The 16315-nt window shown below is 47.5% G+C and overlaps 1 protein-coding gene across 1 annotated transcript in view; it reads left to right on the top strand.

Annotated features, from left to right (window-relative positions):
- The window catches only part of PPP1R37 (protein phosphatase 1 regulatory subunit 37), a 151458-nt gene extending 136146 nt beyond the window's left edge, over positions 1-15312 (top strand). Inside the window, exon 13 of the mRNA XM_032798027.2 lies at positions 8948-15312. The gene's annotated coding sequence lies outside the window, so the exon portion shown is untranslated. The remainder of the gene's footprint in view (positions 1-8947) is intronic.
- The last annotated feature ends 1003 nt before the right edge of the window (positions 15313-16315 follow it).

The following is a 16315-nucleotide window of genomic DNA, read 5'->3' as shown; positions in this document are numbered from 1 at the left end:
CATATCCCCTGAGTCCTGAACTTACCAATCTGGATCCCACCACGTGAGGGTCACCCTGTCCCCATTACCCGGCCCGCTTACTCATACCCACGACTGTGTGTAGCCCACTCTATGAGCGATGTACCCTCACTGCCCCCCTACTATATCTTGACCCCAACCACCGTACACCCCGCATTGGGGACATTACAGGCTGTGTGTACTATATGCTGAACCGTAACCAGTTGCCAGCGTCCCCCCATGCTCTGTATGTTTCCCCCGATGACCAACGACTGACACATCAAACCCTTTGTATCACCTTTCTTTAATATTTTCTAATAAACATTTAAATTCGTTTGAGCTCTCATTATGGAATCGGTCCTCGTTCCGGCAGTGGAGCAATGCTCCGACTCGGCGCTGAGTACTGTGACCTCGGTGCACAGCGCCCCACCAGAACCGTCCATTAGCTGGCACCGATCCCCATCCATGGCTCTGACCAAGAAGCCCAAGAAGGCGGGACAAGGCTGGTTTCCAACCTCCCCCAAGGGAAAGGATAAGACTGGGTGTGAGCAAGGTCTCAGGCCGGACAACTCTTCACCCACGTCGGGGGATCTGGGCCCAAGCTTTAGGGGAGCAATGTAGCCCAATCCGCTCCCCGCTGGCTACCCCCGATAGTGGAAGAGGCCTCTGTCAGCTTCGGGTGCCGTCCATGCTGGAGGCCCTGCAGGTGGTGCAGGAAATAATTTCCCTCCTGGTGTCACCCACACCAGCTCCTGCAGTTCCCTGATCATGGGGTAGACCTGCGTTCGGACTGCTTCGGTCCCCACCTCAGCAGCACCATTCCCCATCATAGGGGATGTCCCGCCAGCGCTCACCGTCCCATAGCCACCACATGTCTGACCATGATAGGCAGATGCAGTGTAGTCCTATTCAGTCCCCAGACCTTGACCACAGGCAGAGAGGCTCGAGACACAGCTCTCCGGCCACTGGGCACAGACCTTTGGAGGCACATGTTCCCCTGGCAGGAGTACCGGTCCCGGCACCCAGTATCTCTGAGACTGCCGTACTACTCCAGGTACTCATCAAGGGATCAACGGTACAATTCTTCAGATCATCACCGATCCCCTAGGAGGGCATGACCATGTGTGGGTGCTTCCCGGCACCGAGCCCACTCCTCGTCCCAGTACTGCTCATCAAGCACGAGATGTAGATTTCCAGGCCTGGTCACCTGGGAGCGACTACTCAGGATCCACCCTGGTTCAGAGTGAGGTTCCCTGATGGTGGGACAGTCTCCAGTATTGGTGGTACCATCTACATTATCAGCACCGAAACCAGCCCTGTGGCCTCAGGCACAGTGGCCGATGCCATGGTACCCACTGAACCTGAGGGGGTTCACACAGCCTAGTAGTAGAAGTTGTTAACCACAGGGAGCAACAGGGTCAACCCAGGCAGGCAAGCGCTTGTTTTGAGGGTATGCCCCAGGACAACATACCGGACTGTTCCCAGGATCCTCCCTCCCTTATTTTTCCAGCGGCCTTTCTCCTTTCCTCCCTGTGTGGGCATCTATAACATCGGACCGATGGGTCCTCAGTACAGTGGTGCAGGGTTACAACCTTCTGTTGCTTTCTGCCCCTCCTTCCCAGCCCCTTTCTCTGTCCCTCTTCAGGGACCTGTCTCACGAGAGTCTCCTTGAGCAAGAGGTAGAGAGGTTACTGCAGCTAGGTATGGTGGAGATTGTTCCTCTAGAGTTCAGGAACAAAGGGTTGTATTCCCTCTACTTTTTAATCCCGAAGGCCAGGGGTGGTCTGAGACCTTTCCTGGACCTGCAAGACCTGAAGCACTTCCTAGCAAAGTTAAAGTTCCGCACCGTCTCCCTGGCCTCCATCATCCCCTCCCTGGACCCGGGAGACTAGCATGCTGCCCTCGATCTGAAAGATGCATCCTTTCACATCGCCATCTTTGAGGGACACACACACTTCCTCCAGTTTATGGTAGGTCTCAACCACTATCAATTTGTAGTCCTCCTGTTTGGCCTAGCAACAGCACCAGGGATATTTACCAAGTGCATGTCGGTGGTGGCTGCCTACCTCAGATGGCGGCATGTCTAGATCTACCCATACCTCAACAACTGGCTAGTCAATGGCAGAGCCAGGTCCCAGGTCCAAAGGGATTGGTGATGCTGTTAGCCACTTACCGTCGCCTTGGCCTGTTGGTGAACGACAAAAAATCCACGTTAGTTTCAGTACAGAAGATAGAGTTCATCGGAGCGGTGCTTGACTTGACCTGCCCCAGGGCGTTCTGCTGCTGGAGAGATTCAAGGCACCGATGGACCTCATGGTAGAAGTGTCTGTGTTTCCCCTGACCACGGTTAGGGTTTGCCTGTGCCTACTAGGTTGCATGTCAGCGTATACATATGTGGTGCACCATGCCAGGCTCCGAATGTGACCCCTGCAGCAGTGGTTGGCAAGGGTCTACTCCCAGTCCAGGGACCACCTGGAGAAGGTCATCACCATCGCCATGACGGTACTTACCTCGCTGTGATGGTGGACCGACCCCAGAAAAATCCTGGAAGGAGTTCCCTTCATCAGCACTCGGACCTCGGCTGTGGGGGCACACCTCAGTACCCTCCAGACCCGAAGTATGTGGATCCCCTAGGAATCAATGCCACACACAAACGTCAGAGAGATCAGGGTGGTGTACAGAGCAAGAGCGGTCTTCCTACCTCACTTGTTGGGCAGAGTGGTCAGAGTCCTCAAGGACAACACAATCTTGATGCAACAAAGAGTCCTGTGGCACCTTATAGACTAACAGACGTTTTGGAGCATGAGCTTTCGTGGGTGAATACCCACTTTGTCGGATGCAAGGCACTGCATTTAGCTGTATGGAGTGGAAATCCATCAACCTCATGAAGAAACTTGCTGTTAGTCTATAAGGTGCCACAGGACTCTTTGCTGCTTTTACAGATCCAGGCTAACATGGCTACCCCTCTGATACTTGACTATCTTGATGTTCTACATCAACAGGCAAGGCGGAGCATGATCCTTGGCCCTCTGTCAAAAAGTCCTCCATCTCTGGGACTTCTGCATCGACCACGGAATCCATCTAAAGCGTGTCGCCTTCTAGTGCCAGAAACATGCTAGCAGATCACCTAAGCAGGGACTTTTTCTCTCACCGCGAGTGGGTACTCTACCTGGATGTTGCTGGCATAATCTTCCAGAGGTGGGAAACTCCCCAAGTGGATTTGTTCACCACCAGGCAGAACAGGCAGTGCCCCAGGTTTTGCTCTACACAGGGTCTGGGCAAGAGCTCCCTCTCCGACGCCTTCTTCCTGCCATGGGTAGGAAGCCTGATGTATGCGTTCCCTCCGATTCCGCTCATCAGCAAGGTCCTAGCAAAAATTAAGAGGGACAAGGCGCAGGTTATCATGATCGCCCCAGCATGGCCTCACCAGCACTGGTTTGGAATGCTATCAAGCTTGTCAGCAGTCGCTCCCTGGCCCCTGCCAAACCGATCGGATCTGCTGTCACAGGATCACAGCCGACTCTTGCATCCCGACCTCGCATCCCTCAACCTCACACCATGGATACTGTTTGGCTGAACCTAGATGAACGAGCCTGTTTAGAAGGGGTCCAGCAGCTGAATGGGGCATGTCCCCTTCAAATTCTTTGGTGTAGTCGATCTTGGACTACCTGCTTCATTTAAGGAACCAGGGCCTGGCACACTTCTCTATTATGGTGCATCTGGCAGCCATTTCGGCCTTTCATCCGCCAATCCAGGGGCAGACTGTTCTCTCATGACAACAGTCGTGTTCCTTAGAGGAGACTCTTTCCTCAAGTCCGGTCCGCAGCCCCTCAGTGGGATCTCAGTTTGGTTCTGTCCAGGCTCACAGGCCTGCCCTTTGAACCTTTGGTCTTGTGCTCCCTGTCTCACCTATCATGGAAGGTAGCTTTCCTGATGGTGGTGGTGACGTCAGCGAGACGAATCTCTGAGCTGCGAGCCCTGACCTCAGAACCACTGTACACAGTCTTCTGTAAGGACAAGGTCCAGCTCCATCCCCACCCAGCCTTCCTTCCCAAGGTGATGTCCACTTTCCACATGAGCCAGGACATCTTCCTTCCAGTCTTTTGCCTTAAGCCCCATGAGACTAGTGAAGAGAGGCACCTTCACGCTTTGGATGTAAAAAGGGCTCTGGCTTTCTGCCTAATCAGACAAAGCCTTTCCATAAGTCAACTCAGCTTTTCATCTCTATAGCTGATAGGATGAAGCGCCTCCTAGTGTCCACACATAGGATTTCTAAGTGAATCACCTCTTGCATTCAGATCTGCTTCAAGTTGGCAGGAGTCCCTCTGCCCCTAATCGTCCGAGCCCACTCAACCAGAACACAGGCATCTTCGGTGGCCTTCCTGGCACACTTCCTGATCCAGGACATCTGTCGAGCCATGACGTGGTCCTCAGTGCACACATTCACGGCCCACTACGCCATCACTTAGCAGGCCAGGGACGGCGCTGGGTTCAGCAGAACTGTGTTGCAATCTATGTGTATGTGAACTCCTACCCACCTCCGAGGGGACTGCTTGGGAGTCACCCAAGTTAAATGGACATGAGCAATCATTCGAAGAAAAGACCCTTTCTGTAACTGGTGGTGTTTGAGATGTGTTGCTCATGTCCATTCCACAACCCGTCGTCCTTCCCCACTGTCAGAATTTCCGGCAAGAAGGAGCTGAGGGTGGGGGGAACTGGTGGCACTCTATATACCGTGACATGTGTGCACCACTCCAGGGGCCACCGGTGCCGGTCCCCTATGGATACTGCTGAGGGAAAAACTTCCAGCACCGGTGCCTGTGGCAAGCACACACACCTAAGTTGAATGGACATGAGCAACCCATCTTGAAGAACATCAGTTACGGAAAAGGGAACTGTCGTTAACTTTCCTCAATGGTCAAAGTTTCTAAACCTTTTATCATTTTTGTTTCTCTCTTCTGGACTCTCTCTAGTTTGTCCACATCTTTCTTAAAGTGTGTTGCCCAAACCTGGACATTGTACTCCTGCTGAGGTCTCGCCAGGTAGAGATGGACAATTACCTCCAGTGTCTTACATGAAACATTCCCATTAATACACCCCAAACTGATAATAGCCTTTTTTGCAATTGGATCACGATTAGCTCATGTTCAGTTTGATCTGCTATAACCCGCAGATCCTTTTCAACAGTACGACCACCTAGCTGTTTGTTTCCCGTTTTGTAGTTGTGCATTTTTTTTCCTTCCTAAGCATTGTCCTTTGCACTTGTTTTTATGGAATTTCATCTTGTTGATTTCAGACCAATTCTCTAATTTGTCTCAGTCATTTTGAATTCTAATCCTGTCCTCTAAAGTGTTTGCAAACCCCTTCCAGTTTGCTGTCATCATTAGATTTTATAAGCATGCGCTCCACTCCATTAGCCAAGTCATTCATGAAAATGCTGAATAGTACCTTGCCTAGGACAGACCCTCTGGGGGCGAGACATCAGTAGATATGTCCTCCGACTTTGGCAGTGAATTACACTTCGATTATGGTCTATTCACCAGTTGTGCACCACCTTTTAGTAATTCCATCTAGACCACATTTCCCTAGTTTGCTTATGAGAATGTAATATGGCACCGTATCAGAAGTCTTACTAAAAATCAAATTATGTCATGTCTGCTGCTTCCCACCTATCCACTAGACCATTAACCTTGTCAAAGGAGGAAATCGGGTTGATCTGGCATGATTTATTCTTGACAAATCCACGTTGGCTATTACTTATCACCCTATTATCCTTAATTGCTTATAAATTGTTTAATAATGTGTCCCCATATCTTTTTGAATATCAGAGCTAGGCTGACAGGTCTGTAGTTATTCTCCGTTTTAATGACAGGTGCTGTTTGCTCTTCCCTAGTTCTCTGGGACCTCTCATGTCCTCCTAACCCTGAATGGGCATCGGGGTGGTTATTCCACTCCCAGAGCTACGGAGCCCTTCCAGTGCTCTCTATATGGTAGTGGAACCACTGGATGTTAATCCACCTGACAGTAAGATGGTATCATGGATACACAGGATCTATGCTGTGCCCTAGCCTTTAAACAGTCCCTCGGTGGTTCTCCTTCAGTGTGCCAGACCCCCAAGGGGTCCCAATCTTCCTTAAGTGCTGGCCCTATGCCTCTGAGACGTGAGTCTCTGGGCTCCAGCTCTTCTGCTTCTCACCTTGAGTTCTGCTCAGCAAGTTCCACTGTGGTAGTCTCCTATTCTGAGACTTGTCCTCTTCTGGGACCAATGCACCTCACCAGGTATTTGCAGGGACCCCAGGCAGCCTTTTCAAAACAACTGGCATACGGCATCAGAAAGTCCTTAAGTTAGCAGAGAGAAGTACAGGCTAAAACAGAGTTCAGACAGGCCAACATCACAGCTCTGTCCAGCCAAGCTGCTCTAGAATCCATTTTGACTCACTCTTTCTGTCAGTCAGTCCCAAGGGAGAGCTCTGTGTCCCCCCAAAGGCCAGCTCCTAACACAGCCACCTGACACTTTCTGGTCCATTGTTATCTTCCTGCAGGATCCCTGCTGAGTTCAAAGATTCTGTCTGCTGGAGATTCCCATTGTTAGGTATCAGTTATTCAGTCCTTAGGGTTCAGTTGGCTTTCCAGAGCCTCCATTGATATGGTTTGGTTTCAGCCAGTCTGTAGCAACCCATTTATATCACCCCAGTCGGTTACGTGATCCAAGCACCTCATGTCTGCTTTTCTACCTCAGGAACATTTTAATCCTTCTGCACTCACTGAGTAGCAATTCCTAGTCAAGTATGACACTTCAAGCCTGAGAGACAAGGTGGGTGAAGTAATATCTTTTATTGGACCAACTTCTGTTGGTGAGAGAGACAACAGAAGTTGGTCCAATCAGTATTACCTCACCCACCTTGTCTCTCTAATATCCTGGGACCAACATGGCTACAAGTACACTGCATACTTCCAAGCATATCAATTCCTAATACTATTACAGAAGATTTCCACTTTGTCACAGATGGCCTTGGAAGGGCCCAGCAATCTAGACCTTTTTGCTGAGCTCCCCCAGTTGTTCGATTCAGGTTGTGATGTTCTGAAGGACTAAGTGTGCTATACATCTGCATCAAAGGTTTTATTAAAAAGAAAGTGTAGTTTTAACCCTGGTGGTTAGGAGCATGTGAGATTCCTGCATGATTTGTTATATACTGCAGATTGGGACATCACCAGAGGTGCTTCTTTAGAATATTATGCATGTGCTGTACACTGAGGTGACAGAAATAATGCATTTTAATAGTAGTTGCCCTTAAAAACTTTTCAAGAGGTTTAGTTAGTAAATAACATTACTAGGGTAACTGCCATACTCTGTAGGTATTTCCTATATTAAGTGGAAGAAATACTGCAAATGCTGAGATTAACATTGTAGTTATGTTCCTGAAAAATGCTACTTTAAACGAAACAATGTTAAGCGAATCCAATTTCCCCATGAAAATTATGTAAATAGGGGGGCTTAGGTTCCAGGGAAATTTTTTTCTCCAGACAAAAACTTTATATATATATATACACATACACATGCACACGATAAGTTTTTAAACAGTTTAATACTGTAGACAGCAATGGTGATTGTGAAGCTTGGCTGAGGTGGTGAAGTCAGAGGGTAGAAGAGGGTGGGATATTTCCCAGGGAATGCCTTACTGCTAAATGATGAACTAGCGCTTGGCTGAGCACTCAAGGGTCAACAAATTGTTGTTAATGTAGCCTCACACTCTACAAGGCAGCAGGAATGGAGGGAAGGGAGACATCTTGGTAGAGAGAGACAGAGACATACACCCTGTGTGGGAGACAGATGCGCATTGCCCCTTTACGTATGCTGACCCCACTCTAAGTACATTGCCCTTTTAAGTAGATTAGCAAGTTGAGACAGCAGCTGCTGCCAGCAAGCTCCCTCTGTCCTGAGCCCCCCCGACCTCCGTTCTATAGAGATGGTATAAAGCAAGGGACAGGAACAGAGGGGAGGGGGACACCCTGACATTAGCACCCTTCCCCCCCGCCACCTCCCTGCATTGCAAGCAGGAAGCTTCTAGGAGCAGCTCCAAGGCAGAGGGCAGGAGCAACACAGGACAGTGCGGGGAGGCACAGCTGAACTGCCTGGCAATTGCACACAAGGTACTTAGGAGAGCAGGGAGCTAATAGGGGCTAGTGGGGCTGCTGGTCCACTCTGATTCCAAGCACCCACCAGCTAGCTCCAACAGGCTGCTCTTTCTGCAAGCAGTAAACAAAGCAGGCGGCTGCCAAACAACGTTATAAGGGAGCATTGCGCAACTTTAAATGGACCATGTTCTCTAATTGATCAGCAATGAAACGACGTTAACCAGGACAATGTTAAGTGAGGAGTTACTGTATTGTATTTTTAAGTCTGTGTTTTATGATGTTTTCTTAAGAGGAGCTCTGCTCCAAGTTAGTGTGTGTCTGATTTTAAATAAAATTGTAAAGGGAAATGTAGGGTACCTAGCTGGGTGTCAGTTATTATTGAAATAAATCTTGAGAGCAGATATTATTAAACTCTTGTGGTAGATGTAGTAGCCTTAGGCAAAGAGGCTGGGAGCTGTTCCAACTCCATTCTGTGGTTTAATATAAATTAGGATAAAAGAACATAAGGAATATATGTATAAGGAAAACAAATCCTCCTGTCTCAGCCACTGACTGCTGGGGTTAGCAGCATGCTGCCTCTATAGGGCTGGCTAGTCTATAGCTGCGGGTGATGGAGATTTTTGTGGCTTTCTCAGGAGCATCTGGTGCTGAGCACTGTACAAGAGAGGCCACAAGCCTGCTGATCCTGTCTGGCAATTCCTGTGATGTCTGACTTTGTGTGTGTTCTCTCACAGCTCCTCTGGGTCGATCTACGTTGAGCTGATCCTGTCTGGCAATTCCTGTGATGTCTGACTTTGTGTGTGTTCTCTCACAGCTCCTCTGGGTCGAGCTCCGTTGAGCTGAGACTGTCTTGGGACATGCCTGTGTAGCTTCATTCCCTTTCCACTCCACGTGATTCAGAAGAACCTTGGTCTGCAGTGCAGAGGTTATTCTTTTTCAAAACCATATCAGTGCTATTTCCTGCCCTAGACACTTTTCCCCACGTTCTTGACTCTGCCCTATAAGGAAGGACTCGGCTATTCTCAAGATGATTCAGGAAGGGAAGGAGAACAGAGAGAAAATCTTACCAAAAGAGTGATTTCCCTACCTGATTCCAAGGTGAGCTCTGGCACCTGATGGAAACGGCACTACATTCTGACCTTCTCTAGACACTACCTGATGCATTTGCATTTTTCTTTCTCTATTTCTCTGGAATTACCACTGTTACTGAGTAATTTGTAAGGAGAAGATCTCCTCAATTCTGGAGAATGGGCATTGGACAGAAATATTCTCCAATTCAAATGGGAGATTAAAAACCCAGAGCCTCGTGGTTTAGGCCTGGGATTGCTTTCCACACACTACAAGTGTCCCAGGTCACTGAAGGCTAGTTTAAGAAAACTGTTTTCTAACATGGAAACCTGCTAGCAGAATGGTTGCACGTGATTGTGTCCCTGGGAAGCGTGGCACTGACAAGCTGTAGTCATCTGTTGAGACTTGTATTGCCAGACAAGCTGTCCAGGACAGGCTGCGTCCACAGCCACAATGGTTATTTATTTTAAATTCCTTTTTTAGGTATATATTTATCATGAGCTTCAAAGTACTGAACAGGATTTAACTTAGAAAACAATGTAGAATTACTTTTAGTCTAACCTGCAGCCTTTTTGGAACTTTACTTCTGGTTTGCAGAACTCTGCCAAAAAGCACCATCAGAAATACCTTCCCGTGCAAATTCTACACAGAACACCACACTGACATAACTAGCCAGCGTACTTGTGTGCACACAAACACACTTTTGTGAGATCCGCATTTCAGGGGGCTCCCTGCCTGTGATGCGTTCAAGAGGCAGAGCTAATACCCTTGAGGATCAGGTGAAATTCCTTACATCGTTGTCTCTCTCTTGGGGGAGAAGGAATCATCATGGCTGAGTCTATTCTAGTTTCCTAACTTTATAAGCTTCAAAGAGAAGGACAAATTACCCCCTTTAGCAAAGATTTCTCAAAGCCATATATTATGGAACTGACAGCGTGAGAGAGAGGGAGAGTGGAATGGGGCTGACTCAGTCATCTCCATTTGGGAGCTCATCCAGCAATCTAATACTGAGCCAGAGGCAAATATGCAGTAGAAGTAGTTGGATCCTCTACATTTTATTACATGAAAGGAAGTCTAGGATCACCTGGTTTGTTTAAGTTACTGCCCTCCTTCTGTTTTGGATTTTCCAACTCCTTTTGTATTTGGCTGCGGAAAGATTCAGGGGACATGTTACACCATTTAAAAGATGAACAGGAATTTGACTTTTCATGATTGTGTAAGTAGCTTTCATTTAGCTGGTCAGCGGGTCTTCTGATTCAGTGTAAAATCTTGCTTTAGAGAATATGTGCCCCTTTTACCAAAGGTTTTTCGGGATGAATTTTCAATTCTGCATTGGAACATGCTCCATTCCATAAAGTGTGCTTAATACAGAGAATCCCAGAGGCTGTCACACCTTTGATAGGATGAATATACCATTAGAGGTGCCTTTCCTTTATTCTTCTTGCCAAGGGAAGGAATCCAGTTGCTCTGGAAAAGGTGTTCAATTTTCTCAGGGAGGGTTCTCTCTCAGTGTCCCAGGGCTTGTGAGATTCTGCTGGCCAAGCACTCTGGTATCGAGAGTGTGGAATGGGTCATTGTTTTAGGCTGCAAAGTCCCACTGCAACATACCACACCCTGCACAAAGCATGACACCCAAAGAGGCCCTTATTCCTAAGGCACTATTACAATGAAAGCCAGAATTTCCAGAGTGCAAATCCAAATGAATGGAATGCCTGCCCTGTACCCACACCCAGAGAGAGGAGCTGGCCTGTTGGGGAGGAACCAGCAGCTCTAAGGCAGCACTGAGGTTTTGGGCAGAAGGCTTCAATATAGCACATGCAAGAGGAACAATCAAGGAAGGGAAACAAAATTATGCAGCAAACCTTTTTTATCGTGTAGCAAGGCCTGTTAGCGTAAAGTCTGAATGATGTGGGTCATAAGAGATTGAACCATCTTTATCCTTGAGTTGGAGAGGAAGGAAGACTTGGTAAGTTAAATTAGGTCTTGAACTACTATTTTGGTTCAAATCCACGAGGAATGGCAGACAGACCCTCCCACCAGCCCCCAAAAATGGTTATCGGAAGAGAAATATTTCTGTATATGTGGATTACTGCTCAGCTATGAAGAGAAATCTCAGAAGGAAACTATGGTACTAATCTGTAATTTAACAAATTTATTGTATAAACTGACCAGAGAAACAGCCTAGAGAGGGGGCTGTTGGGTAGAACTTAAGCTTTTTTTATTTTTTATTTTTTCTTAAGTGCAATAAATCTATCAGGGAGCTGTGAGGGCACTTCATTGCATGGGAATCAAGGCTGGAGATGCAGAAATTTTAGCTCTTCATGCACTGAAACTGAATCACATTAGGAATTTGCTGCATTAACACTACATACAAAGGATGGTGATTTATTTGCTAATGTTTGTCATTTCTTTCTGTTGTGTATTTTTGTTAACACTGTTTTCTATTAAATGAAAACTGCATTCGTCACTGACTCCTCCTGTCTGTTTGGTACCTACAAATGACACTTGTTTTGTTCATGGCAAAGAAGAGAAGGTGAGATTTCACTAGAACTGAAGCAATATCCTTTTCAGAGGAACTCTGCAGAGCTAGCGCTACCATCCACTACCCTGGCGAAAAGAGCCATTAGGAAAACCGGACAGTGGTTTGAAGTTCTGCCTGATACCTATGGGTGTGAGCTTGACAGGACAGTCTCAGTCCAGTGGTCCAGCCTCTGAAATGCTTGTCTGTCCTCTCCCAGACATTCACGTTCAGAATCTATTTGCCCTTTTGTTTTTCACTTTGATGGGTAAAATACCTGTCAGGCAAACCCCTGTAAAGCTACACGAGGATCATCACTGGGGTTTTCAGAAGCACCGAAATGAGCTCAGAGCACAAGTCTCATTGGCTGTCACTAGAGTTGGTGCCCCTAAGGCTCTTAGATGCTCCCCACCCAGGGAGCTGGCTTCTTGGAAGAGATGAGTGAGATCCTAAAGCGGGTAAGGACCGCTGTCTGTGGGCTCAGGGTATTTGCCCATCTTTGGGAGTCCCATTGCAGTCTGTGGGGAAGCTGGCAATGATCTTCTTGAGATCTCTTGTTAGTGTTAATGAATTATTTGTGCAAGAGAAATGTTAAAATATTACAGGTCATAAAAATAAGATTTTACCAAATATTAGTGGTTTATGAGAAGAACCAGCTGTCAGATAGTGAGGCCTAAGCTCATGGTGATGGTGACCATACAATTCTAGGCAATTCCCTGCTGTACATGTGACAGGAAATTGAGCTTCATCTAAAACATGTTTTGTGGTATGCGTTTCTTCTCCTCCGTATGCTGCTCTGACATGGCTTTGTCCTTGTGTATAAGCTTAATGCTGACAGCAGCTACATACCCTCCAGTCTGCTTCAGAAAGTTCTGCATTACAACCAGTTACAGAAACAGGTTTATTGTGTATTCTCTATATTCTGCTATGAATCCAGGGCTCGATTTTCCAGCATGGGGTACTGATTTGAGGAGCTCAGTGTGAGTTACCCAGTATGAAGAAAGCAGAACTGGGCAGCCCAGTGGCTATTTGTAGCAATTGTTTCTCCACAGGAGGCAGCAGACAAGTCTGTATGCAAACCAGGTGTGCTTATTGGGAGACTCCTACTGCAAAGCTGCAGCCTTCATATCTCATTTGTAGCTTAGATTTAGTATCCACAGGAACATCTGAAGCCACTCCTGAGTTCATGGTGCCAGCAGTTATGGTGCATCTTTCCCTGTGCCTGGAAAACCAACACGAATTAGGCTGTTTTGCCAAAGAAACTGTCCTCTGGCATTTGACCCAGTTAAGTATGCTCAGCAGTTTACACACAGGGAGACAGTCCATAAAACATTCAGCACCAATCAAGACTGAGAAGCATTTGCCCTAGTGCCTCTCAGTACTACCCCGAATGAAGTTGTTTTCAGTCATTTCCTTTTGAAAGGAATAAAATCTATCATTCATGTTACATAAAACTAGGACCCCAAGATTCCTAGTAGACCTATCCTGAGACTTATTGTCATGTCTCTCTTACCCCTTTCTCATTTATGCTCTTCTCCAAGGAACTTCTTCGAGAGATTCCTCTTTGCTCTGAGCCTTGACTATCTGGCCTACTGTCATTTGTAAATCTGTGGTGAATAACTGTTAAGGATATCAGCAGCACATATTAAAGCACAGAAATCTAGATTCAGTAGTTAAGAATAAGGATCTGAGTTTAAACCTCTGCTCAGCCTTCTGGCAGGTGTTTTCGCTGCCGTATTTCTTGGACACAGCGTATGCATCTCCTGTTAATGTTACTTGATGTGCACTGAAATGAGGCCATGACATGTCAGTCATATTGTAGACATCGTATTAGAAACCTTTTGCAGGTGTCTTACAGGGCATGTGCAGCAACTGCTTTTCAAAACTTCAGTGTCCCTCTGGGACTCTTTAAAATGGCAAAAGCATCTTGTCTGGTGTCCTGTTTCTGAAACGGCCACAGTGCGTATTGCAAAGCAGTCTGTGGCGGTGGGAAAACTGCCTTATGTGTTCTTGGCTCTTAGACGTGACCTTGTGTGATGTGATGTTTTAAACCCCCAGATGTGGGAACACTAACCGGATTGTCGATGCTGAAACTGTCGCACTCCCATTTCTGAACACAGGGGCGGCTCTATGTATTTTGCCGCCCCGAGCATGGCAGTCAAGCGGCTTTCGGCGGTGCGCCTGCGGGAGGTCCACTGGTAACGCGGATTTGATGGCATGCCTGTGGGAGGTCCACTGGTCCTGTGCCTTTGGCGTACCTGCCGCTGAAACCATGGGACTGGCAGACCTCCTGCAGGCGCACCGCCGAAGGCAGCCTGAGTGCCACCCTCACGGCGACCAGCATGCCGCCTCCCGCGGCTTGCCGCCCCAGGCACGCACTTGGTGCACTGGTGCCTGCAGCCACCCCTGGAACTTTGGGTAGAGCTGGGATTTCTCTATCTTAGTGATGCTTCCTTCAGAAGCTGAATTTTCAGATGTGGGAACCTAAAGTTAAGCACCTGAATCCATGCTGGGAACCTAATGTAAACATGGACAGATTAGCTTCCATTGACTTGAGTGGAAGTTGAGGCCCTCTGAAAAGCAGGGCACTCTTACTTAGCTGCTTCGCTTCAGACACATAAGTCTGAAAATACTGGACGTTGAGCCTCATCCTGAAAGGCACTGAATGCCTCCTGCAAGGTTCACACAATCCCTGACCTCCCCTTGGAGTCTGGAGTTAAGTGGGCCCAGCACCATCCAGGATCATCTCCTCCTAGATCCTTCCCACGCCTCATCACGCTCTTCTTCTCCTGCTGCTTGTCAGTGTGGAAAGTAGAGATTTTTCTGGAAGATACCTTGATTTTAATCGGAAAGGACTTCATGAAAAGAACAAATCCAGTGGGGCACCAAGAGCTACCAGGGCCTGTGTCTCAGACTTCCATCAGATGGACACATTTCTGCCCTTTCAGTCAGAGTCTGAAAATGAGAAAAGGAAAATAAATGGACTTATCTGAGCCTGCCAGGGTGCACTGTGCCGTGGACAAATAGACTGTTAGACATTTTACCCTGGAGAAAAGGTTATGTAACACTGCTGTAAAAGGGAGAGGGGCCACAGCCTATATCAGCAGCCCTGATAATGCAGCAGCTTGGGGTTCAGCAAAGAAATCACACCTGCTGAAGCCTTCCATCTTTTATAACCAAGCAAATAGAGAGGATCCATGACACTGAACTTTCAGCTAACCGGCTACTCTTCTTCTGTGCTTAGAACTCCAACTGAATGGTAGTGTTACCTCTGCCCAAAGCCTGGTAGCAAAGAGATTTGCTCCTGATCCTCCACCTTTCTCACTGACCAGTTGCCTCACGTGGATGGTTTTTAGGTACCAAAAGACTTGGAAAAACCATATAACCTGCCTTTAACTGAATGTTGACATCTCCTGTAAACCAGCACTTGGGTATTAAAGAGTTAATATATTTCATTTCTGTTTTATTAGAAAGGCTGGTATCGGGCCAGTACTTGCTTTGTTATCAAACCCTAGAGAACTATGATGTGTGTTTTACTGCATTTATGGATTTCTTGTAATACTCTTGGTTGAAATAAAGGGTTTCCTAATTTAGTCTGGGATTGTCCATGGTCAATTTCCTTCTCGCTTCCAGAAAGGACCACTTTGCAGGGAGACTGGCCCAGACTTTTAACATCCTCTCTCTTTCCTTTCCTCTCTTCACACATCTCTGCAATGAGATGCAGCTGGGGAGCCCCACCGCCCATGGAAAGAAAGAAGATAAGGAAATGGATGAGAATCCCACTGCCCAGAGGTTATTTATACAGAGGGCAAGTCCTTCAAAAGCAAGAGAGAAGAGCTCACTAGTGCCCTTTTAGGGGGTGGACCAACCTGCAGCCTTGGGGGGATATTGGTACAACTGCTGTCACCCTCCCCCACCAGAGCTCCAAACACTTCCTAAAGGCGAGGCTGTATCATCACCCCTATTTTACAACAGACAGGGACTGGCTTCCCCAAGGCCACACCAAGAGTTGTTGATAGAGCCAGATCCTGCCTCTTCTCCCCATCATGCTTAGGAGCCCCATTCCTCAGCACTTCATGGAAGGCACAGAGTGGGCTGCCAGGGTTGGTGCTACATCATAAAACGATCCATGTGCTGTACACGTAGGGGCTGGTTCCATGACAGGCTCAGCAGCCTCAGCTTGCTTTTGTAGTTCATGTGGATGGAGGGCAGTTGGGTAGGTCCCTGAAGAGAAATGTCTGTCTGTTGCCCATGCAGAACCAGGCTCTAGCATTGTACTGAATAGTTACACCCTCTACCATGTCTTTCTTGCAGTGTAGGCACTTAGGGTACGTCTACACTACCCGCCAGATTGGTGAGTAGCAATCGATCTATTGGGGATTGATTTATCGCTTGTAGTGTAGACGCGATAAATCGATCCCCGATCGCTCTCCTGTCAACTGCTGAACTCCAGCTCGGCGAGAGGCGGAAGCAAAGTCGATGGGGGAGCCACGGCATGCTGCGAGGATGCGAAGTAAGTAATTTTAATTCGATCTAAGATACGTCGACTTCAGCCAAGCTATTCTTGTAGCTGAAGTTGCGTATCTTAGCTCGACT

Source organism: Chelonoidis abingdonii, chromosome 11, assembly GCF_003597395.2.
Source record: "Chelonoidis abingdonii isolate Lonesome George chromosome 11, CheloAbing_2.0, whole genome shotgun sequence".
Taxonomy (NCBI): Eukaryota; Metazoa; Chordata; order Testudines; family Testudinidae; genus Chelonoidis; species Chelonoidis abingdonii.
This window is presented reverse-complemented; position numbering and strand designations above follow the sequence as displayed.